The 24,728-nt window shown below is 43.7% G+C and overlaps 1 long non-coding RNA gene across 3 annotated transcripts in view; it reads right to left on the minus strand.

Moving 5' to 3' along the window:
• LOC118689570 (uncharacterized) overlaps positions 1-24,728 on the minus strand; it is a 57,926-nt gene that overhangs the window by 18,254 nt on the left and 14,944 nt on the right. Inside the window, exons 1-3 of one of the 3 annotated variants that reach the window (XR_004980642.2) lie at positions 22,428-22,496; positions 17,054-17,246; positions 9,977-10,184 (exon numbers count right to left, since the gene is read on the minus strand). This is a non-coding gene — a long non-coding RNA (uncharacterized LOC118689570). Of the gene's footprint in view, positions 1-9,976; positions 10,185-17,053; positions 17,247-17,992; positions 18,098-22,427; positions 22,497-24,728 lie in introns of those variants that run through there. The other 2 variants (XR_004980643.2, XR_004980641.2) reach the window with 2 other exon arrangements.

Consider the following 24,728-nt stretch of genomic DNA (forward strand, 5'->3'; position numbering starts at 1 on the left):
ACCTTTCTCAGCTCTGCAAAGCTTCCTCTGCCTCCTGGGAAACACTGATCCATGAGCAACAGGGAAGCTGGAGGCTGGCAGAGAGGCTAGACTAGAGACTACCAGCTATTTGAACTGGGAGGAAAGGAAAATTTCCTTCTGATTGAAAACAGAAACTTTCCTCTTCCATCTCTGCTCTTTTATTTTTGTTGGAAAACAAGAAGTCACACTGGGGAAGGCTCTCACAGTTTTCAGCTAAAATTTTCAAGTTTTGAGTTATAAAGTCAAAATTTTCCATTAAGGAAAGGATTTTTTTTTCCCCCAACACAACTCCACTGGGAATACTTACAGCAATCTTGCCAGCCAATTGCTTTTATACAAAAACAAGCCTAAATTCAGAATGATGCACAGAATACGCTCCAATAACTGGTGTCTAAAGAGTGACAGCTCCAAAGTCTCCTGTTCTGCTCCCACTTCTTTCCATGGGTCTGTGACACTGTTCAGTGGCTGGAACTTGCTCATGAATGATGTGAAACCTCAGTTTCACAGGAAGCTGGAAAATTCACCCCAGAATCACCACTGGCCTCCCAAGGAACCAGCCTGCAAATCTGTGCTAATTAATCCTACATGGAGAAGTGGTGGGATTTGCACTCTTCAGGTGCTGTTATACTCTGTAAGATGGCAAGGCTCCAGCCTTTAGGTAGGACTCAAACTGTAGTGAGTCCAGAGTGTAACTCTGACTCCTGCATCCTTCCCTTCATCCTCACAACCCTCCCCATTCCCCACTGTGCTCTTTCACTGTCACTGCAGAACAAGATTTAGAGGCAAAGGGAACTCTCACCCTGGGTGTAACTTCACAAGTTATAAAAAGGAAATATCTCTTTGGGTTGGACTCCTTTAATATTTTTTCTTTCCTCCTTTATTTTTTCATTCCTTCATTCATTCTTTCTTCTGTTCTTTCAGTTGTCCTTTATTCTTTCTTTTCTTTTTACTTTCCCAGGAGTTGGATTCCTAGAATCCTTTCTAATCTGGATATTCTAGAACTCTATAAAACTCACTGCATCCAGCACTACTGGGTGTAGGTGTTCACAGCCCTGAGGAGTGTTGTTTTAGTAGTTTTCTGAATGGTCATGAGTGACAAAACAGCAAATCTGTGTTCTTCCACTCACTGCTTGACTCCAACTTCAGAGTCTTCAGTGAGAAGTACAGGCCTGAAATTATTCTGAAGTTACAGCACCTACAAGAATTTTACCAGATGGAAACCTGAAAAAAGATTGCTGATTACTTCTCAGATGCATTGCTCATTTGTTCAGAGTAATTACTAGATGCAAAACCAAAAATAGACCCTTTTCCTTTGATCCTCTCCAGTTGGAGTCTGCACATGACAACGCAGAGCACGTATCTGGATGTTCTGTACTGAAGCTGCCACAGTTTTCATTCAAAACCCAGCCAGTGTTTCTCATCTCACCTATGAAAATGCAAATGAAGATAAAACCTGTCAAAGGACACTGGCAAGCATCAACCTGTCCCAGCTCCTCACAGTTTGCATCCTCCTGGGGGGAAGAAATCACAGAATTTGGAGCAGCTCAGTGATGACACTGTGCTGTTCTCCTCTGGTTATTTAATCATTTGTTAAAAAATCCACCCTGAAGCCAGCAGCCAAGGTCTTTGTAGGTCCAGCTTTGGGATTAGCCCTTTATATATAGCCTAGGGAAAAGGGTGAGGAAGAAGAGTGGTTTCCAGGAGGTGTGGACCAAGGGCAGAGCACATGAGGTCAGGGCAGAGCTTGGCATCCCTCTGTGTGTGAGAGCCAGGGAGAGCTGGCAGCAGGAGCTCAGGGGTGCTCAGGAATACTCAATGCTACCAAAGAGACCCAAGAGACACAGGCCAGTTGATTGCTCCAGAAAAGGAGGTGATTCTCTTACAGTGCAAAGCTGGCTGATCACACACGTGCTGGCCATCCTGCTCCAACATTCCCGAGGGCAGGAGCTGCCTCACTCCCCTCTGAGGAGCTCCAGCACCTTGACATGGGCACCTGACTCCCAGGGAGGGGCTGGGAGAGGGTAAACAGTGCCTGAAGTTTTCTCTGCAGGTTTTCTAGCAAGGGTCTATTAAAGGAAGATCATATAGATCTCTTGTCATCCATGCCTGTAGAGACTTGTCCTCCTTGGATGACTTTGGTAATGTGGCACCAAGAGCTAGACTGGCTACATGGCCAGGAGTGAAATGGAGAGTGGAGAAGCTGGACCTCACACTGCTGTAGCATTCTTTTGGCTTGTAGCAAAGCTTCAGCACAATGATACAGTCCCAAATTCAACCATCAGCAAATGATTCCTCTCCCCCAACAGCAGCACTGAGGTCAGTGGGACTGTGGTCAATTTTCCAGCTGTACATTCAACAAACTTCATTCTTTATGCTGAGCATTAGCCTTGATATCCTGAATTAGAGATTAGGCAATACTATACATTATTTCCAGCCAGGGATTAATTAAATCTCAACATTTCTGAGAGGCAGCTGGTATAAAGGAAGCCATTCATTCCAGCAAGGTCCAAATGAACAAGCTCCTCATTTGTTTCTAGGCTTGCTCCATGGTGGAGTGAAAAGTAAGCTGGGAACTACCTCTTGCAAATGCTTTTAAATGTCTGATAATAATGCATATTAGGTATCCTCCAGAGGTTCTTTGTGCCAACCACTGCTCCTTCTTCTTCAGGTCCTGAAACTGCCTTTTCTCTGCCCTACGAGTAGGTCCCAAATGTGGCAGCAATGTCCCTTTTGGTACACTGCCCAAATGAGCTCTGCAGTGCTTTGTTCCTGATGTTCCTTGGGCTGGAGGAAAGCAGCACAAAGCCCCTGGCACCATGCTGGAAAAGAACTAAAACCCTGTTTTTGTCTTAACATGGTGAGGGCAGGCAAGGGGGGACAGGGCTGTGTGTTTTGCTCCAACTGGCTGCAAACAGGGGCTGTGAAGGAGACAGCAGGGATGAAGATGGGGCAGCAGAGCTGATGTCTCTGGGGATTGAAGTGGGAGTCCACCAGCCAGCGTCTTCAGGGGGATTCTTCCCAGAAAAATGGGAAATCTGCCATCAAAAAGCCCCAAAGCTGAGCAAAACACTGACTTCATTAGAACTCTTCACTGACAAAACTGCTCACAGGTTTACTCATTGTCCTCCCTTGCCCATGGTGCTCATGCCCACATGCACATGGCTATGGAGAGACCTGGGAATGTCTGTGCCATTCCCCACAACAGAGCATTTTCCATGGTTTCTTGGCTTTTTCTGGGGCAGTGAAACAGCTGGGGCTGCCCACAGCTGCTCACTTTGCTTTCTCAAAATCTGCTGTTACTTGTTTGGGCTTATTTAAACTCGCTTTCTTCCTGTTCACTTTTATTCTGCTTTTCTTCATCAAAATCCTGCTTGGGCTGAGGAGGGACTTTGAGACCTGGAGGGTTTCCATGGGTCTGGCTTGTATTAGAGGGGGCAATTTCCCAACCACCGGCTCAGTTTCAAAATTCCCTCTCTCCCTGCCTTACTGAGGAAAACCAGGGGCACACATGCAGCCTCCTGCAAAGACTCCTTCTCCAGCAGGATGAAATCAAGGTGAGGGAATTTTGACAAGTTCAGCAGAGTGGGTTGGGCTGGAGACCTACTGCTGGCATGCTTGGAGTTGAGATTTTTCAGACTGATGTTAATTTCTGCAGCTCTTCCTCCATCCTCCTCCCTCCCTGCAATCACAACCCCATGATCACAGCAACCCTCATTTGCAATCTGCACAGGGGGCTCTTGCACAGGTTGAAGTAAGTGACATTCCCAAACCAGTGCCAGTGACACGATAATATTATAAAAACCATCATAAATCTGGGGTTTGCTCTTCATTGTTTCAGTGCAGCTCAAGCTAGTCAAAGAAGTAACATGTTGTAAAAATCAATGAAATAATATTAAAAAAAATTCTTAGACATAAGATAATCCACCCCTGGAAACATTTAAGGTCAGGTTGGATGAGGCTTGGAGCAGCCAGGTCTAGTTAAAAATGTCCCTGTTCACTGCAGGGGGGAACTAGAGGAAGTCCCTTCCAAACCAAATTTTCTATGATAAGCATGCCAGATATTCCACTATAAATAACAGCTTTGGTGTCTTTCATAATTTGGAGGAGAGTTTCCTCCTAGTCCTTCTCATGGATTAAGTTCCATCCCCTACCCACCAAAAACCCCCAAATCCACGGAGTAATGATCTCTGTAACACAGGCTGCTGAAAGCCACGTGAGTTCCTGAGTGTTGGAACTGCAGCCCCCATTTCCCCCTCCAAACTCCCCTGTCGCAGGCCCAGCTGCACAATATTCATCCCCCATGTGCCTCATGTCCAGTGGATGTTGGATTTTAAAAGGTGCCTTCGTGCAAGTCAGCATCAGCAACGCGAGGAGAGGTTCTGCAGAGCCAGCAGTTTTTGCAGGGAACCACGAGATGGCGATGGAATAGAAATTTCCATCCTGAGGAAAAGCAGTGCTGGGTTACAGAGAAAGGACTGAACCCCCTGCACGCTGAGCCCTCTGCCAGAAAGTAAAAAGCAGAGAGGTGTTGAAGTTTTACATTATTTTACAGCTTTTTTTTTGGGCAGAGCACATACTGGTTCTGTATTTATAGATTATCAAATACCTGAAGCATAGCCCAGTTTTCCTTTTTTTTTTTTTTTTTAATTATTATATGCTTTAAAATCTCCTGGATTAGAGCAGAAACTTAATCCTGCTATGACCAATCAAGTCACCATGAAGGGGCAGTAAACTGCAGCCTTTTAGAGTTTGCTGCATAAGAATAATTAAAAAAAGGTATCTTGCCTTTCTCCAGTTGCATTTCCCAAGAGATATGTCCATCATTGATCAGCTCACTGAAGGGAATTTTGACACAAAGTGAAAAATTAATTAATTAAGATTTTTAATTAAAACACAGAGAGGCATGGGAAATGGGAAGCTGGTAGTTGCAATCCCTTCACCCTCTGAGCTCACCCCTTCTCACAGGATGGTGTGACTGGGATTTGGAAGGTGGGATGAATAAGTGTGACTGGAGATTCCAGCCTGGATGTTGAGAAGGGTCTGAATATTGTTGCTTAAAACCCCCCCTTACTTTATCACCTCATTTTTGCTATAGTCTTTCCCCTCTGCTAGAAATGTATCCATATTCAAAGGTGCAGTTCTTTTCATTTAATGAATGAATATTCATAAAATTATTTGGGTTGGAGGGAACCTTAAAGCTCATCCAGTTCCACCCCTGCCATGGCCAGGGACATCTTCCACTACCCCAGGTTACTCCAAGCCCTGTCCAACCTGGCCTTGGACACTTCCAGGGATCCAGGGGCAGCCACAGCTTTTCTGAGCAATGTTTCCCAGTCTGTGACCACCCTCACAAGGCCCCGTGGTAATTTCTGTGATTATTCTCAGCATCAAGGAGTAATGTTGGCAGTTTTATACAAGGGGAACCAAATCAACAGAAACTGAGCTGTTTTCAAATGCTTGCAAAGCAGAAAAAAAAATCCATGTCCAGCATCTCCATCCTCCCTCTAAAAACACTCAGTGAGGAAGTACTCAAATCCTAAAGCCATCAAACTTTTTTTTAATGTGACTTTTAAAGGCAATTCCATTAAAAAACAGTGTGCCTTTTCTCTAGGTCTCTGTCCCCCCAGCTGCCATAGTGCAGGGCATGGGAGCAGCACCCACTTCTCACCAGCTCCTTCGACACCACACAGGGAGAGGGTGGCAGTTTTCACCTTCCTTCTTCAGGGTAACAATATTTCTACTGCCAACCCCAAATCTGCAGACCTGTTAAACTGAATGAGGATAAAGGTCCAGGTTTTGAACCCATAATTCAATTAGGACTTGCACAAATGCAGCTTCAAAGTGTCCTCATGAAGATTTGCCCTGCAAATTTAAACTTCACTTTTCAAATCTGCCCTTTAGGTTCCTGCTTGAGAAGGAGAGGGGAGACAGCTTGAGGAGATTCATTTTTCCTTTAGTTTATATATAACTTGCTAAGCTTTTTATTTTTTCAAATGAGCTTACTATGTCCAATTTAAGTCAAAATTTAATGATCCCTGCAGTAATTCATTTAAGGATACAGCTTCCATAAACGGCGTAGCATAAGTCAGGGAATAACTGTCCTTGTCCTCAGCACAATCATTAATCAACTTTATTAAAATCAGGATTGGCTGAGGAGGTTTGCATAATAAAAGAAGACTCAGAGTCTTTTCCAGGACTAAAATGGACCTGAGACCAAACTTTGGATATTTCCTCCCCTCTTCCCCAGGACTTTGCTCCATGTAACTTGGGAGCATCCATGTCCAGAGTTCATGGTTGGGCTCACATGTGGAATTGGATGGGGTGATAGTGGTCCTAAAAAGGGTTAAAAAAGACCAATAGTCCCTAACATAGGCAGGCATGTTGCTTTGCACTTAGGGCAGGAAGGGGATGTGGGAAACATCCTATTTCTGGCAATTTTAGTGGGGGTTTTCAATGCTTCAGTGTAGGGATGCTTTCTGGATGAGGCATTAGCCTCAGAGCAAGCACCTGGAGTTATTTTATATTATGTTATTTTGTATTATTATATATTATTTTACATCTTCATCTTCCCTTTAGATTGGGCAAGGCCCTGAATGCCTGCTCTGCTTAATGATGGTGCTGTGAGTGGCTGAGCCCCTTGGCAGTTCAGGGGAGGCAGGAGCAGCCCAGGGTGCCACCACGAGGGACCAATTAGATCTCTGGATCCAATTAGCAGTAGCTGTGATTTGTGTGCACCCCCTCTGTGCATATGGCTACGCTGAACTTTCCCTCTGCTTCAAACGTCCTCACGGAGCGCGGGCGAAACGAGAGGAAGGAACATTTGTCTGGGGCTTTTTTTGAAAGCCTTTATCATGATGGACGAGGAACCTTTTACATCATTCTCCAACTTGCAAACAAATGAGCTACCTTCATCACCCTCCCCTGATAGTGGAGCTGGCAAGTGACAGTGCGATGAGCTGCTGGGGAGAGGGTAAGGGTGTGCAAGTGTTTCATTGGACATCATCAACCAAGTTTGCTGGAAATAAAATATAAGTGAAGTCAGATGCTGAGGGCTTAAGTGTCCATGCATTAACCAAGATGGTTTCCATCTCGTGGAGCAATTTGGGCTCCGGCCATTTAGGGCAGGACAGGAATTGTTTCTCATTTTAATGGATGCTGGGCATCCAAATCCCTTCGGTGGCATTGAAACATCTCATCCCTAATTTCTATGTGTTTCAGTCCCTCACATGCAGCCAACTCCTGCAGGGCACTCCAGGAAGCCTGATGAAAGTGTTGCTGGTATTACCCAAAATGATCTTCAGTTTCATTGAAGAAAACAGACCAAGAAGAAGAGAAAGAAAGGTCCAGGTCTGTTGACAAAATGTCAGGGAGATGAATAAAGCTGGTTCCTTCTTCCCCATCAGTGGTTTCAGCCCAGAAATAGAATATCCCATCACCTGCAGCCCACCAGCAGACCCCAGCTCAGGGTTTCACAGGCTTCAATGAGGCTGCAGCTGGGCTGGCAGCAGAAGGGGACAATACAGGGCAGGTCCTGCTGCTAACCATCCTGGTAAGGGATGCTGCCAGCACTGGGGAGCAAGGCTGTGATGAATGACTGGGAGCTCTGCAGCACAGCCCAGGGGTGGTCAGGTCTGCCCCTCTCTCCTCCATCTTAGGGGGATTTTAATGGCAGGATGTCCTTCCTGGCAGGAGGTACTGATAGTGGGGTGAATCACCAACTCCAGCCCAAAAGGAGGAGATAAAAACACTTTACAGAATGATAAAAAAAATAGTCATCTAGCTGGAAAGTCTCTGTTAGAAAAAAAGGCAGTGTTGGAGAAGAAACCCCTGCAGACATTCATAGCCTTGACAGAATTGTTTAGGGTAGAGTAACAGGAAAAAGGCCCCAGATTTTTTCCTGAATGAGCTCTTTTACACAGAAGCTGGCTGGCAGTCAGCTCCTAGAGATGAGTGTGGGGAGAGGGTGTAAGTAAGTTAGGGGAGCAGCAAAGGGGGCTGAAGGTTGCATGACATCACTTCAGGTCAGAGTGTCAGAAAAAACCCAAAATAGCTTCTCCCTGTTTGACTGAAGAGTGAAGGGGGCAGTTCCCCATCCCTTCTCTTGCAGGTGGTTCAATTTGTCTTTCCTTGGTGGGGAGCAGGCAAAGTTGGACAACGTTATCTCTAGAGGGGAAGGATAAAGTGGGTGATGTTTTCCAGAAGTGGAAAAACCAGCAGAATTAAATTTGATCCTTGGAAAAAGATAAACATCTTTAAATGCCCAGCTCAAATGCTGAAGTCACCGTAGCTGACCCACAGAGAGGAAGAATGGTTTTGTGGTTAAGGCACATCGCTGAGATCTGAAAATCTGGGTTTGATTCCATCAGCCACAACCTCCCTGTGTGCTCACAGACAAATCTCTTCCTATCTTTTTGCCCAGATCACTATTTATAAAATGGGGTTGAGAACTCTTACTTTCTTACCAATAGTGCTGCCCATGAGGAGTTTGCAGCCATGATGAAGTTCACACATTGTGGATTGAAGCAACAAGTTTCAGGAGTCTCCTTGATAATGATTTTATCTCTTTCCTTCATGGAAGGAGCTGAATTCCCCACTTGAAAGCAAAATATTATAGCCACAAACCACTCCTATTCATGGGTCAGGATTTGAAACCAATTCTTGTATTAAAAAAGATGAATCACAGCACAAAAATGACTTAATTAGCTGTGCAGACAGCCAGTGTGAGCACAGAATACCCCGAGCGAGGGTCCTCTCCAGCCAAACATCATCCTTTGGGGAACTTGGCATTCCTTCCAGGCTGTGTGTCAAGGAGACTGAGCAACTTTACATCAACACAACATGGATTTTCCTTCTACCAAACTACTCTGCAATCTGTAATTTTTAACCTCACAAGTTTGAGATTGTACCTTAACATTTGCAGGAAGCAGATGGCTTCTGCATACTGCCAACCTGTTGTTACAAAAGCATCTTCCAAGAATTGTTTTCTACCCACAGTCGCTAACCATAATTAACCTTTCATATGATTTAATAAACAGCAAAAAATATTTGCCATCTCATATTAATAAAGAGAGCTTTTCAGGACATTTTTCCCCCCTTCTCAAGAACATAGAAGCTGCAGTAATTTTTGTGTGCGCTTGTTTTTATTGTTATTATTTAGGGATGCAGTTTACCTATGCTGATTAAAGCTGAGAAGGACAGCAGAACAGTGGATGAGCAGAGCATCTTCTGGCATGGCACAAAGTGACCTTTTATTTCGGGAAAAAAATGAAGTTTGGGTGAGAAGCATGTCTGCTAAGCGTGGGGCAGCGAGGGAGTGCAGAACCCATTGACAGACACAGTTATATCAAGTTGTGTTTTCCAGCTTTCCCACACTCATGATTTTAATGCTTCATGGAGTTTTAAGTGATAATAATAGTCCTGTAGTACTTTGACCTTTTTTATATTGAGAAACCTCACTGACTGGTCATTTTTGGGCAGAGTGCTCTCTCTCTACATACACACATACCAGGGTGACAGACACCTCCAAAGTGCCTTGGAGACAGCTAAGTGATAAGTGGGATATTACCATGATTTCATTAATGAATGAAAATGAAGATGTTGGCTAAGACTTACCCCCATATTACAGGGGAAATGAAATGGCAGACATAAGTAAAAAGCTGGCATGGGGGACCAAAGTACATCTTTCTGTTTCTGATGGACAGTTGCTTTGGCTTAGGATATTAAAGGCTTTCTGAAGAGCTGAAACTACAAAGGAAATATTCTCTTGGTTTAACCAATTTCCATAATGGGGGTTAGGGAACACTGTCCCTGTTAGGACAGGAGAACTTCTTTAATTAATATTTCTTGTGACTGTTGAGAGCTCATCATCCATTAGTATGATAATGTACCTTTGAAATTACAAATACAATTATGATGATAAATTCTTGGCTATAAAAAAATAAAATAATATACATACGAAGATTGAGTTGCAGTCCAGGAACTAATTCCAGGAGATGGCCCCAGGTTTTCTGCCTTCTCCCTGGTTTTGCTGGTAGATTGGAATTTGCCAAATGGTGTTTCGTTCCTGTTTATTATCAACGTGCTGCCAAGACTGAAATGGATCAGCTTCAATTAAGATGGATGCACATCAAATTAATGCAAGCTCAAGGAGGCTGACTTTGTATCTGAAAACAAAATATATTAAAATAAGTAGAAAAGAATTTGCTTTCTGAATCTAGAAATTAGGCAAGGGAAATCAAAGATCTCAAGGAGAGAAGCATAGGGTTTTTTTTTAATATTAAGGATAAAACTTCTGGTTTTTATAAACATAATATGCTCCTGAAACCAACCAAGCAGTTGCAATGTTTTCTTTGCATCACATTTCAGATGTTGACTCATATATTTGCTTGCCTGGAATACAGCAGAAAAGCACCATTTTGTTAAAGATGCCATTTCTTTAAATATTTTTGGTATCCTTTTCCAGTAATTAATGCTTCTGTTATGCCAGACTGTGGGTACACTCCTTATTCTGCTCCATTTTGAGATAATTTTGTCCCAGTCTTGCTCTAGAGATTTTTTATAGTGTTAGATTTTATCCAGTTTAGAACAATTAAAAAAAAAATATTCCCACTAAAAAATTATTTTCCTGTGGAGACAAAACATTTATCATGATATAGACACAAGTTTGAAACATTCAAATGCGTTTTTTTACTGTTGTAGAGCTCAGTGAAATACAGGATAGAAGAAACACAGAATCGGTAATCTTTTATACAATCCTTTTCCTCTTTCCCTGGTACTCCAAGGTGCCCTCTCTGACTATGAAAATTCAGAGTTTGTTGCTGCTGTTGTCCTTGGAAACTATTTTTTAAGCCCAGTTTACAAGGTCTAACCAACTGAATTTAATTTTCTTTCCTTTCAATTTAGTTTAAAATTCAGGCTGAGGTTTAGCCTTTGACCTGCTGAATTTTCTTTTTCCTGAACAATGTCCCATTATTATTATTATTATTATTATTATTATTATTATTATTAAAGGTGTTTTCTTGCTGTTGTTTCTTGTCTTGTTTTGTTTTTTGTTTTGTTTTGGTTTTTTTGTTTATTTAGCCTGTTGGGGTTTTTTCTCCCTTTTTTCCAAGAGGATGGGTTAAAGAGTCACTCCCAGCACTTTTTGGATTCATTGGATCCAGCTCAAATCCACAGGACAAATATTTTGTTGTCACAAAGAGCCCTGAGGATCTATAATCTGCAAGTCCTTTCAGTCCCCTGGCAGTCGTTTCCAGCCAGGACGTGTTTTTTGGTTTTTTGGAAGAACACGTTTTCATTCAAGAGATGTTACAGCAAAATTCAAGCAAGGTCTGCAGTGGTCTGTGTCCGAAGGCAACAAAGCCAGCTTTCTCCTCGCGTTTGGGTTTCTTTTCAGCACTTACCAACTTTGTCTCACAACACCCTTGAGGAGGCAAAAGCGCTTTTTGTTCCTTTATTAACAGGCGAGGGAAGTGGGACATTAAAATCCCAGTGGTGCAGCAGGAGGCAGCCCTGGGGACGCCTTGGTGGGGCAAAGACGGGGTGTGGGGTGATGCTTTGGGTACCCCCCGGCGCCTGCTCACCTTACCCACATTAACCTCCTCTCACAAATTTATTCCCTCAAAATTCAGACACACAAAGCTCTGGGAGAGCTGCTTCAGCAGGAAGGCAGAGGATTTATTTGCCGCTAACCTCTTTGGGGAGTTATTTTTTGTCCCTCTCCAGCCTGCACATGGCCCTGCCATCGCTGCTGCCCCTCGCCAGTTTTAAGGCATTTGTACACAGATCCCTGTGGAGGAAATGGGCTCTTTTTGTCCTGTATTGCAGATGGCAGCTATGAGAGAGGAAGATTTATGTCATTTGCCCAACTTCGCCCTGGAAGTCTTTGGCAGAGATTTGCACCCTGGTCTCCAACCTCACGCTACAATTTGTGACCATCGCTCCTGGCTCCACTTCAGCCTCTTCTCTCTCAAAGCAGGGATAAGGACAATTTCCATCTTTCACCCTTTCATAACAAATCTCATGATAATTTATTGATATTTCTTTAAAACCCTCTCTTTGAAGTGTTTTGAGATTGTGCAAAACTGCACTTTCATGAAAAGGAAAATTATAGTTATGGACAAAAAGGTTGAAGCAGAAAGATTAGAAATTGTAATCTAACAGAAAAAATTCAACATTAAAACAACAATCTGCTGCTCCAAGGGTCATCCTGTGATTTACATGCAGTAATTCATGATTTTCCAGCAAGTTGCCGGGCAGACCTCAAAGATCGATGCCTCTAAGGGAATACTAATTTTAAAAAGTATTCAGCTCCTCATCAGATGTTGAGGAGTATGGCACGCTTTCATTTCTCCCTGCACATTAGCCAAATTAAATCAAAATAAATATCAATGAAAATATTGCACAGGATATAAAACCCCATCCATTTGTGCTCTATCCATATGCTGCTTTACGAGACGCTGGGTTTCGCTCTGCTCCGCTCTCCGCTGCCAGCCCCGAGCGCACAGCAAGGCGCGGAGTCCCCGATGTGCTTTAGGCATTCATCCCTCCAATACTGCACCCTGGGGCCTGCCTGCAGTTTTGTTCTCACCCTGTATCTTCGCCAGGCTTGTTTGTGCCCACGGGCAGCAGCCGTGGCCTGGCTAACGCCTGCCAGGCCGGCTCCAGTCCCGGCCACCGGCTCAGGCTGTGCCGCTGTCACTGCGGGACCAGCCGCAAGGTGCATTCCTGCCAGCAAAAAGTACAGTTGCTAAAAGGTGCTTTGTTCATTAATTATCTTAGGGTGGTTTGGACAAAGCAAACATTTCCATGTCCAGGAAGCTGTTTCTGAGGGATGCTGGTGCATTTGCACCCTGCGGGGTCCCTCGCTGTGCATCTACACCGAGGCACCGCACAACCTGCAAAGCACAGAGTGCCCGCGGCAGAAATCATAAACCACAACTCAGGGTTTGGAAATGCAACCAATTTGTGCCGGCTCAGGAGCAAGAGCAGCAATTTCTGCTTTTAAAACCGGTGCAGTTTTTAGGGTAATGTGATTAGAGATTCAACATTTCCCCCTCTCATTATTATTTAGCTCCCTCATTTGAATGCTCAGGTTTGAGGGAAGGGGGATTGCTTAGAAATTACAGACGCAGCCAAATTTCTTCCTTCCCCTTTGACAGGGCAGCGCTGATGGTTATTGTTCTTTTCTAGCTGCATTACGCTGTCCTTGATTTTTGTTTCAAGCAGTCTAATGGCATGATGTCAAATCCTGCTAATTGGTTTAGGATTAAAATGCAGGGCCACATCACTCTCTTGATTAACCAGCAGCAAAACTGCTTTTGTCTAACGATCGTTTCAGAGGAGAAAGAAAATAAAGCATATAAAGGAAGCGTCAGGCTTTTGTCAGTAAAAATACGTAGGAAACTGCTTTTTTTTTTTTAAGGAAAAAAAATTGCCACTGTGAAGCCCACTAAGTTTTGACTTGTAGCAGTTCAAAAGCAGCCCCGTGGGGAAAGATCGCTTCCTGAGGAGCAGGGACTGTGCTTTTATCCAGCATCCAGCCACTCGCTGCGCCACACTGGAGCATCCGTGGCTGGACCTGCTTGTATTTAACACACCAGTGACAAAAAATCAACGGGAACATCTCAGCCCTAGTTCTGGCCTCTCTGACACCCAAATAATCCCAGTCCCAGCCGAGTTTGTTCCGGGATAAATAACACGGGAGTGAGCAAAGGCTGTGGTGGGCAGTGCAGCACCAGGGAGGTGCTGGGAGCTGCAGGCTCTAGCAGGGACCTGAGCAGGATGTGGGATGCCTGGGGCCATGGGAACGGGCTCTGCAGCTGCAGCATCCCACTCCACTCACCCTAAGGACTCAGAAATTAGTTCTGCATCCTGAAGCAGGGTTGTGCTTGCTGGGACGGAGCTCACCTGTTGGGTAATGACCATAAAGAGGTAGTTTTTCATGGGGATTATTGGGAGAGGAAGAGGGGAATTCATGGTTCAAATTAAAATAGTGGGAGCAACACCAAACCACTACTTTGCTACCCCTCTGCTATTAAAAATAATACTCCAACAAACCCACAAGAACACCCCCAACAACCCTCAAAGATTCTCCCTACTGCACTGTTTAATCTCTTTGGCTCCTGTTTTCCCTGACCAGCTGAGGGATTTAATTTCCAGGGAATTAGACGTCCAATTCAGGGCATTGTTTTGGGAAATGTGCACACGATTTACCACACACAGTCCTGAAAGTCACCGTCAGACCCAGCACTCCCAGCACGCTCCAGTCCCATCCCTGCTCTGCCGGGAGGTGAAAGGGGCTTTATTGGGAAGGTTTTGATGCATTTGGCATGTCTTTGAACCTGGCTCCCCCAAAGGGAGAGAATGAACTCAGGCGGAGAAAGAAAAAAGGAAATAAAAGGGCCCTTCCCATCTGCCCGGCTGCATTCAATGGGGAGCTTTTTAAAAGGTATAATAGAGGTTTGTGTGTTCCTGCTGAGATTTGTTCTGGTCAACTTCTCCAAGGCGCTCAGACAGGGCAGTGTGGTGTGTCTACCCTCCCCCAGCACCCTTAGAAAGAAATTACAGTCGGTTTCCTTTTTTTTTAAAACTAATTTTTTTCTGCTGCAAAAAGCGTATGCCCTGCACACACATTGCTCTTGCACAAAAGCAACTCAAGCCAGCCCTGCCGAAAACTAATGTGGGTGTTTCTCTGGGTTTTTAGCAGCAGTACAGTAAAGCCTGGTGCTCCCAAGCATGGCACTGAGGCATCCAACCCCCAGATATCCCTACAGGATCCAGCCCAGGTTTTCCTAGAGAGCTTCTTTGGGACAGTGGGGATGGGGTGCACCTGAGGGCTCAGCCCAGTTTTCCAGCATCCCATTATGGAGGTAAATCAACAGCACATTGGCCGTACTCCAGAAGTTGTCCTGCTCTTTATTGTGCTCTGTGACTTGTTGGTGTGATTATTAAAAGCCAGGTCGGCTGCAAAGCTGATTTTTTTAATGCACTCCTGGCCCCAGAGCAGACAAGATGACATTTAACAACACCAAGCACTCAAGAAGGGGCCCTGTGTCAGCACCCAACAGGTACAGAAACGCCTGAGAAGTTCTTGGCTGTCGTGAGCAGCTTTCTGCTTTGCAAACTATGATAGAAAGAGTGGAAATACGCTTTGTGTGCTTTTCCCTGACTCCGGGACTCCAAAGCAGGAAGATGAGAACATCCTGCACACATGTTAATTAGTCATTCCTTAAAACCAAATGTCACAGCGCTCATATTTAATTCCAAGAACAGACTGATGAATATGTACGTATAGTTATATTTCATTTACATACTCTGGGATTTGTTAAGAGACGCCTAATAAAACCATCTAAAATGAATTAGATGTTCTCTTAACAACATTTATTTTGAATTCATGTATATCAGAGAAACATTCCCAATACTGTAATAGAGGATTTTCATAGATGTAAAATACATATATTGCATTTCATAAATGAAGATAGGGAGTTAAAGCAGCCACCCTCTAAATGGGATTCGATTCTTGAAGTAGCAAACACACAAAACAGGGCTTGAGGGTCAGGGGAGGCAGTGAGTTTGTAGGAGCCCAAAGAGGATGAAGCTCAGCACCCAGACTGCTGTAAGAAAGTGTCCACATGAGGAAAATATTAAAGGAAATTAATTTGCTCCTCAAAGCCAGCAAGAAAAGAAAATCCCCTTGAGACATTTGCATCCTCTTATTTTCAATTTCCCAGTTCTATACCTAATACTTTTTGAAATTTATTTTTTCCTTTACTCAGAGCCCCTGCCCTTGAAGCGGGGTCCATCCAGGTAGCTGCATTCAAAAAAGCCATTCCAGCCCAAGAGGCCCTTCAGGGATATTTTTTCCCTTTTCAACACAACCAGTTTATAGGAAAACCCCTGTGGTTTTGGTTTTGTGTTTTGTTCTTCCCCCTCTAAGTGCCCTGCACCCTGCAAGCTCCCAGGGAGCACAAAAGCGTGTCCTGGCGGGCACATCACCGGCTGGGCAGGTCGTGCCGCAGGAATTCAGCTCACACTCCCGCGGATGTGTGAGTCTGGAACAAATCTGGCTCACCCGCCTGCCTTGGCCGGCCTCTGTAGGGCTGAGAGGGGTGGAAGGCAGTAAAATCTCCTTTCAGTCTATAAAAATCTGCAGAGATATTTGGAATGTGCAGAGGGAGCAGATCTCCCGGGTAAAGCGGAGCAATGATTAAAATAGTCACTTTTCTGACCGTAATCGCAATTTAAATACTGCAGCTTTTGTTTGCAGAATGGCTTTGGTTTATATTCTAGTGACAGTCACACAACTCCAGGGGTTGTTTTTGGAGTTAGTGGCAAAAACATGTGGTTTGAATTTAAAGTCTTAAAGTTAGAGGATCAACGTTTCTCCAGCAAAGATATTGCCAGTGTCTCTATGAGTCATAATTTTAAATCATCAGGAACCTGAACACTCCTCATTAAATGATTAAAGGGGACAGTAATGAAAAAGCTAAAAGAAAGGATAAATATACAGCTATAGAAACAGGAACATCTATTTTCAAAGCAGAAAAAAATACTACCATCCTGACAAAGGACAATAAACTTATCAAATTAACTCACTTCTTTTTTTTTTTCTTTCAGTCGAGAATGTAATCTTAATAAAGAAACAAATTTCAGATGGCAGGGTAAGATTACAGCTCTTCTAGACTAGGACTAGAGTTAACCATAACACAGGTCATTGCTCTGGGTTCTGGTCATAATTAACTCTGTATTTATGCCCCACTTTCTGAGAATAAAATGATCCCTGAGACCAAGTGCTTGATGGTTAAGTTTCCTGTTGGGGTATCAAGCCTGTTTCTCTCTACAAGCTCCATGTTAATGTTTTCCCCAATAATCATGGCCTCAACTCAGCCCTCCCACACCTGAGCTCATTCGCTTCTCCCCTCCCAAAACAGAGAGTGGGACATGCAGACCAGAGCAGGGCTGGGTTTTGCAGACCACCATTTTTATGCAAGACAGAGGAGCAAAGATAACCTCACTTTGTGTCAAAACATACCTCAGATGAGCTGCTTTTTCTTTCCTCAGAAAGATCAGGGGCTGTCCAGTTCTCCAAAACCATTCTGATCATTTTCAGTAAGGCATGGAATGGCAATGATTGTGGTTACCAGAGCTGATGCTTGTTGGAAACCTTGGCACATTGTGTTTACAGGAATTGCATTGGGTGGGTTGCAGTTTTGCTCCTTCAGTGCCTGTTTTGAAGAAAATATGTGAAAAAAACAAATAAACAAAATGGAAAAAAAAATAGGTAAGTGTATTGACTGAGGCATTACGTAGCATAAATAAATATAAATACATGAGGCTCGCTGCCTGACTGTATCGATACATTGGCAAGAATTCAAGGGTTATATTTGAAATGCAGAAAATAATCCAGTGAGTCATCTTCCCCACGCTTTGGCTTGCCATCCTCTCCCATTTTCGCTTTGACCCGGGAGGGCACAGCACACAGCCTGAAAATAGGCAGTGGGATGATGTGGTGTGGCTGAGCCGCTCCGCTCCGCGCGGGGAGCGCCCAATCGCATCCGCAGGCAAACGGGAGGGATGCTCAGGACAAGTCTGAAAAATGCTGCTGTCACAGGCATTCTCATGCTTTTCTTTGATCTGCATTCCACCAGCCAAGAGAAACGAGCATATAAGAAGAATCCCCCCAAAATAGGTGATAATAATAATAATAGTGGTGTTGACAATGATGATAATAATAAAATAATGACACATAGAAACACAATACCCAAAGTCACTGCATTTTTAGTCCACAGGTCCATGGCTTTAAAACTGAATCACAAACAAAATCAGAACAGGAAACTGGAGCCACACAGTTTAAATACAAAAATGAAATTTTGGATTGTAACATTTGCAAATGTAAAAATAGGATTCAGCCTTAGGCTTCATTACAGATGACTCCACCATGACAGCTTGGCAAACTAAATCAGTGACTTACCTCCCCAAAACAGCTCTTTTCTAGCAGATTTCCCGGGCCAGGCGAGTGGTTTTGGTCTGGCTGAAAGAGTCTTAATGCAAATGGCCAAGGTGGGCACCTGAGAGCAGAGAGGTGGCTCCAACTCCTGGGTCACCAAACTCTTTCCTGAATGAATGTCAATTCCAGGGCCCTATTCTCCCACTTGGATTAGATGCTGCTTTTAGAGGGGACAGGACTTTTCCACAGCATCCTCCTGATCACTGAGTGGTGTGGCAGGTGCTTCAGCAATCCCCAAAACTGGCCCTGGACGCTTAACTCCTCTGCAGTGACCTTGTGCAACCCAGCTGGAGATGCCCTCCCCTCCCTCATGTCCCTAAATATGGAATGCAATCCCCAGGAGAGAGCCTGTGATCGTGTTTGATCTGCTGCTTTCCTGGAGAAGGAATCTGACAGTCCTGATCCACCCTATTCTGCTCCTCCACTGCTCCAAATCCTGACTCACATGAGCATGACCTGTTGGTCAGGCTACAGGAACTTTGAATGTACATAGATATATACATGTACACACATATAATATACAGACACAGATGCACAAGATTGTAAACAAAAGTTACCTAATCCTCTGTGATTCTAATCACAGTAATACACAGCAGTCATAATATGTTGATATTTCATTTCCAAGGACCCAAGGTATAATTTAGAGAAAGGATTCTTCAGAATACAGCACCTGGCCTATAAACAGGTAATTTCCTTTCATCCCACCATTCTCCTGTCCTTACCCAAGCCTTGCTAATTCATATAAACTGAAGAACTACTACTAACTAACAAACTACTGACATACTGTGTTCCTATTTAAGATATTGGCTACACTCAGTTTTTATGCAGCTTTTGATCCCCAATCCTAAAGCATCTATATGAAAGGCCTTAAAAACAGGTGGGTATGTTTGCAAGAGCAGTTTTCTCCCCCATCCTGCCATCTCTCATCTTGCCATCTTTCATCTTGCTTCATGGATTTTTCCATTAAAGGAATCAAGCATTTAAAAAAAAAATGATTGAAGTCTTAAGACCTATGTATTGAGATACTTCTTTTTTTTTCTTTTGCACATTGGAAGGAGTTATCTCAGAGATGCATCAAAATGTGGCTGTCTCTTATTTTATCTTCTCAGTCTAACAGCCTGGCAGAGTCACACAGGAGACATGGTGACCAAGGGCTTGGTAAAGACATAGGAGAACATTCCCTTTTCTCTCTGCATCCATTCACACACAAATCATATGTACAACATGGGTGCCTGCTAAGCAATGGATTCAGCACATTCTCTAAAGAGATTGTTTTCTTAATAATTCCGCCAATGTGGGAAAACAACAGAGTGCTCAGTCCAGAGGGATCCCCAGGGCCAATGTGGTTTTGTTCTGTCCTGTCCTTGGAATATTTGTGCTTTGCAAGTCCCTGGAAAGAGGGAGGCTCGTGCAGCAGCATAAACCCCTTTGGTGTGTTACCACGTGCCTTCCCTTGGACAATTTGTATTACAGAGGAGCTACAAAGAGGCAATATGTTTGGAATGGCTGATAGAGGAATTGCTCATATAGGCAAAACATAACATTTTTAATCCCATCCTCATTTAATTTTTTAAGCAAAATAAATGATCCCTGTATCTTGGCATATGCATCACGTTGAAATGGAGCCATTACTCTGGGCAGCTTTCTCACAATGTCTTGCATAATGTGGTATGAAAATCATGTACAGCTCCTGTGTTTGTATCTCAGAAGGAAAATAAAAGGCAGTTAAATTACAATGCAAGAATTAAGCTATGAATGGATGTTGCACTCAAGAAGTCTAATGCTTAAGAGGGGGAAATGACAAGATTTTTTTTCCTCTTCTAGATATTTTATCCTTGCTACAAGCTCAACCATCAAATGTTTCGGGAGAGGTCAAAACTAGTCTATCTGTCTTTTTTATGTGAGTTTGTGAAAGGAATCTCTCCGTGTGGAGTTGTACAGGAATTGACACGATAAACCTAAATGGCTCCTTTACAACTGTTAGGGTTTTCTGTAAACACATGCTGTCCTGCCAGCCAACCAGCTTCAAACCCGGGTGCTGAGCACAGCAGATGGTCTATCCTGCCGATACACACGCTACTAATTCATATTTCAATACACAGCTTTGCTGCCTAAACGAAGCCACTGCCTCTTGAAAAGTTTTAAAACTCCCCATAACTGGTAATCTTGGGGAGGTTAATTGTGAAGACAGGGGAAGGGTGCAAAGAGGAGGCCACTGGCTCTCAACGGGAATGGACATTTTGGAGGGCTTGTTGCAGAGTTGCAGGCATGAATTCTGCCATGCAGTGCCTCCTGCCAGAGGGAAACCATGGCATGGCTGTGCTGCATTAATAGAGGAATAAATAAACCCAGAGAAATCAGCCCTGCTGAACAGAAAATGTAAGTGGCAATGAAAAATAGGGCTACTGGCAGCATAGTGGTCACAACAGCCTGCTATTGGCATGGCCATGTCAAAGGAGGATTTTTAGGGGAAGGCAGGCTTTTGGGAGGGATGCAGGATAATGCAACCATTTAAACAGCTGCCTTGACCCTTACTGCACCAGCTCTCCTACTGCTGCTATGTGCAGGAACATATTTTGGCAACAACACTTGATGTAAAAACCCTTGACTTAATCAGTTTCTTTCTCATCTTCTGCAACAACCAGCTGTCACCTCACAGGTTTGGGTACGATGGTGCACTACAAGATCATTTTCGTTCCACTGGGCTGCCAGAGAAGAATGTGAAGGGGAAATTGTTCTTTCACCTTGAAAAAGAAAGGAACAGGGGAAAATGCAGGTTCTTGGGGTTTTTATGACTTTCTGATGCAGGGTAGCAGGTTTACAAAGCTGAAAGTACCGTGGACATCATAGTGTGCAGAACCTTGGGCACATCAGCTCAAGGCTTGTCACTGTGTCCTGTCACCAGGGCATTCTAGTGTCACCAACCAGGGACTCTGAGGGTGAACTGGGAGCATCCACTGGTGAGCCATGGACCACTGCTGCTCCTGGTGGAGGAGGACACAGGAGACATGTCCTAAACACTTCCACAAATGCCTGAAGACAGATGTTCCATACATTTGGCCTGGAGCCCCCACACTGTTGTATTAACTTCTCTCCATTGCTGACAACTGCTTACACCAGAAAGAAAAAATAAAGCTAAACCTCCAAAGGAGCAGTGATCCTCAGCATTAATAACCCCTCTCCTTGAAAGGGGATTGCTGCTTGAAGTCCCTTCACTGAGGTTTTATCAAATGCTGTGCCTCCTCCACTGAGCTGTGATCAGCTGGGCGACTTCATCCAGTTCAACACTAAGTAGGGGAAGAACCTCCTTCTAAAATTCATTTAATCTTTCTCCCAAAGAAGAAATGCAAATTAATATTAATTTTCTCTTTTTATTTCAATTTACCTACTTCTCTTCCAGAGACTAAACTATAGAGGTGTTCCCAAATCCACAGTTCTTTTCTCTGGCTGTAACAGAGAATGAACAGTTCTGATAAATTTGTTAGAGGGGAAAACAGAACAAAAGTGTCCCTAAGCAGGGCAGAACAGCCATTGTTTTCATACACTACTTTGGCTTTTCTTGGTTAAAGAGTTTCAGACGTATAATTGGGTTTATTCTCAAAACTAAACCCCCAAAAACCAACCCAATTTTGAAATATTGTGTATTGTTAAATAATAGAAAATTAAAATCAGGAATTGCTGCAGAAGTCACTCACACTGTAAATAAGCATAAATCAGCAGAGAGACATAAATCAGCAGAGACAGAGTCTTACAACTTAATGACTAATTAAAAAATACTAGTATGCAATTAAGGAGTGTGCTTTGATAAACATGCTGTACTACATGAGTTAGCTCTATGCAGACACACAGCATTGCAATAATTTATTATTTTTATATCCTAGGCATAAATGGATGGCATGTGTGCGTGGGTATTATATTGATGCAAGGTAATGCACAGGGCTCTGTGTGTTGCTGTTTGAAATGAAAAATCTACTTACTGTAAATCAGATAACTCCCTTCCATTTAGATTTAAACCTTCTCCTTAGCACATCTACTGCCAAGCTGCGGGCAAAAGGCACAGGAAGCAGTTCCAGAGGGAAAGGTGGAAGCTAATAAGAAACAGCCACGTGTCTTCACCTTTTTGTGAGGTTCTGCAGGGCTCCTGTCCATGGAATAGGAGTCATTGCAAAGGGCAGTGGCACTGTTTCTGATGGATATGGGGGTCTTGCTTTTCCAACCTTTTTTTGGTCACCTGAGCCACCTTCTGAGTCCTCTAAATGAGACTTACTCCCATCACACACATCCAACTGCAAACCAAATTCTGCCACTTGCAGCTCCAAAAGTCATTCCCCACATCCATCTCCCCATTCTCTTTGTGCCTCGACTGAAGGCAGTCATTGACAGACACAGCACTACTCACATTTTGGGTTTCTGAGACCAGGATACTCAACCCCATGAATGGCATGAACCATGGTGCTGAAGAAGATCTAGAACAGAGCAGGTGGATGATGATAATAAGATGGATTGACCAGACAAAAGATGAGCAGCAAGGCAACACAAGCTCAACATGCCATCCCTCAGAGTTTATCTCATTTCTCCTGCCGCCAGGCTGTTTAGATCAGGAATACATTTTCTAAAATTCTCCTCCTTTCTTACTTTCTGGAAGATCCTCCCAGAAATTCTTGGCTCCCTGCAAGCCATGGGGGGGTCTCAGGGTGCTGCTCGGGTGGACAAGTGGCTGCGCTCCTGCCTGGAGGCAGAAACCACAGCAGCAAAAAAACAGATTTCACGAGAAGAGCAGGGGAGGGAGGGGATGAACAAAAAAAAAAGGGAATGTGTTAGTTAACTTCGTGTGGTTGTTCGAGCCACTTCCTGACACCCGAGCGACTCATCTGAATTTAACACATTTCTCTTTTGCATTTTGCAGCTCACCTTTAAGAGAGCACAAGGCGGAGGAGGTGGGAATATATGGACTTCAGCCCTTCCCATCCGTTTCCCCCTGTTACTTTCAAAGATTTTCTATTTAGAAAGGAAGGCTTTTTTTTTTTTCCTGCTGTTCATACATTACACATACTTCCCAGCCAAAATATCTTGCTTGTATATTTTTTTAATTTAACCTACATTACTCAAAATTGCTCTAAGAATAATTAAAGAGAATTACTTTCCCCATCTCTTTGATTTACCTGAGATTTTATTTCTGAAGAGTGTTTTAAGAAAAAACATTAAAAAAAATGGAGAGATTAACAATTACAGAAAAAAACAATCCCACATCCTCCTTCTTGTTTGAATCTAATGAAAATGTTTAAACTGCATGGATATTTATTCTTATGAAAAACATATGAAGAAAACAAAACCCCCAGTATTCTGGTGAGATTCTGTAAACAGGACAAAACGTTAACTGCGGAAATATATCATTTAAGACCTTTATTTCCTTCTAGCTCTTTCCAGGCACCAAACGAGCTTTGCATGCAGATTTCGTTTCAGCTGGGTGGAATCATTCTCATAACTATTCTCCAAAGCCCAAGCTCTGAGGTCAGCCCTGCTCTTTCTGCAATGGGATAAATATTAACAAGTGTGACTAACCCATTCCTTGCGCCCTTCTTAAATTTTCCAGAGTGTGTCAGCAAGCATGAAAGCCAGAGATCAAAAAAGGCAAGGGTTTTATTGTTGGAACCGGATGGGAGCAGGGATGCAATATAGACGAAGTTCCAGCACCTCGGAGAAGTTGGTTTATAACAACACCAATAAAAAATAAAGGAATTACTGGGCTACAAGAAAATGACCTTGTTCTCCTGCTCAAAAATGAGTCAGTTTTCACTTGACCTCTGCAATAACATTTTACAAGGGCTGGACCAGCGCCCCAGGAGCAAACCTGGCCTTTCCCTGTGGGTCCCAAAGGACCCAGGAGGGGACAGAGGTGGTGGAGAAGGTGTAATATAGCTCAGTGCCTCCTGGGCAGACGTGATGGGGCTGTGGTGGCCGCAAGGGCTCAAACTCGCTCCTGTTTTTCTCTGCACAGCTTCTGCTTATGAAGTTTCATGGATAATCTTCCTCCCTCCCATGCAATGCATCATGCTGTGACCCAACCTGCCCCCCATGAAGGAGTTGGTGAGACCAAGACACATCTGGTTATATCACCCAGATGTTTCTAGGGGGGAAACTCTTAGTTTAACAAATCTAGGGTCCAATAAAGCACCTCTAGATGCTCATTACAAGTGCAGTTTGATCCATGCAGCAGCAGCAATGCAGAGCCCAGTTTGGAGAAGAACTGGGACACAGGAGCCAAGCAGTTTTGTACATAATCAGTTAAGTGACAAGAGAGATGTGGATTGTGCTTCTGGTGAGCAGGGCATTGGGAAGGGAGGGAAAGAAACCAGGGAGGGTTGAGAATTTAAAGGCATCTATCAAAAAGCTTCCCAAAACTGGACAAATCCTGTAGACACGAGGAAAGCACGGGGCCTCTCTACACCTTGCTCATACCAAAAATTTGTCAAAACCAGATTACAGCCTTGAGAATATCCCTGCTCAAATTCAGATCTAGTCCTGACGAAGCCAAGGAAAATTAAAAGCCAACTGAAAAAAACCCAAACCACCAGAAATGATGAGCAGAGGTATTAAATCCTGAAAGAGGTTTTATTCATGTGATCAACCAAAACCTGGGCCCATATGATTTAGAGTTGTTCCCTCATAATGCACAGGCCTCTTGCTTTCCAGAATGTGT

Source organism: Molothrus ater, chromosome 9 (assembly GCF_012460135.2).
Source record: "Molothrus ater isolate BHLD 08-10-18 breed brown headed cowbird chromosome 9, BPBGC_Mater_1.1, whole genome shotgun sequence".
NCBI classification, from domain to species: Eukaryota; Metazoa; Chordata; class Aves; order Passeriformes; family Icteridae; genus Molothrus; species Molothrus ater.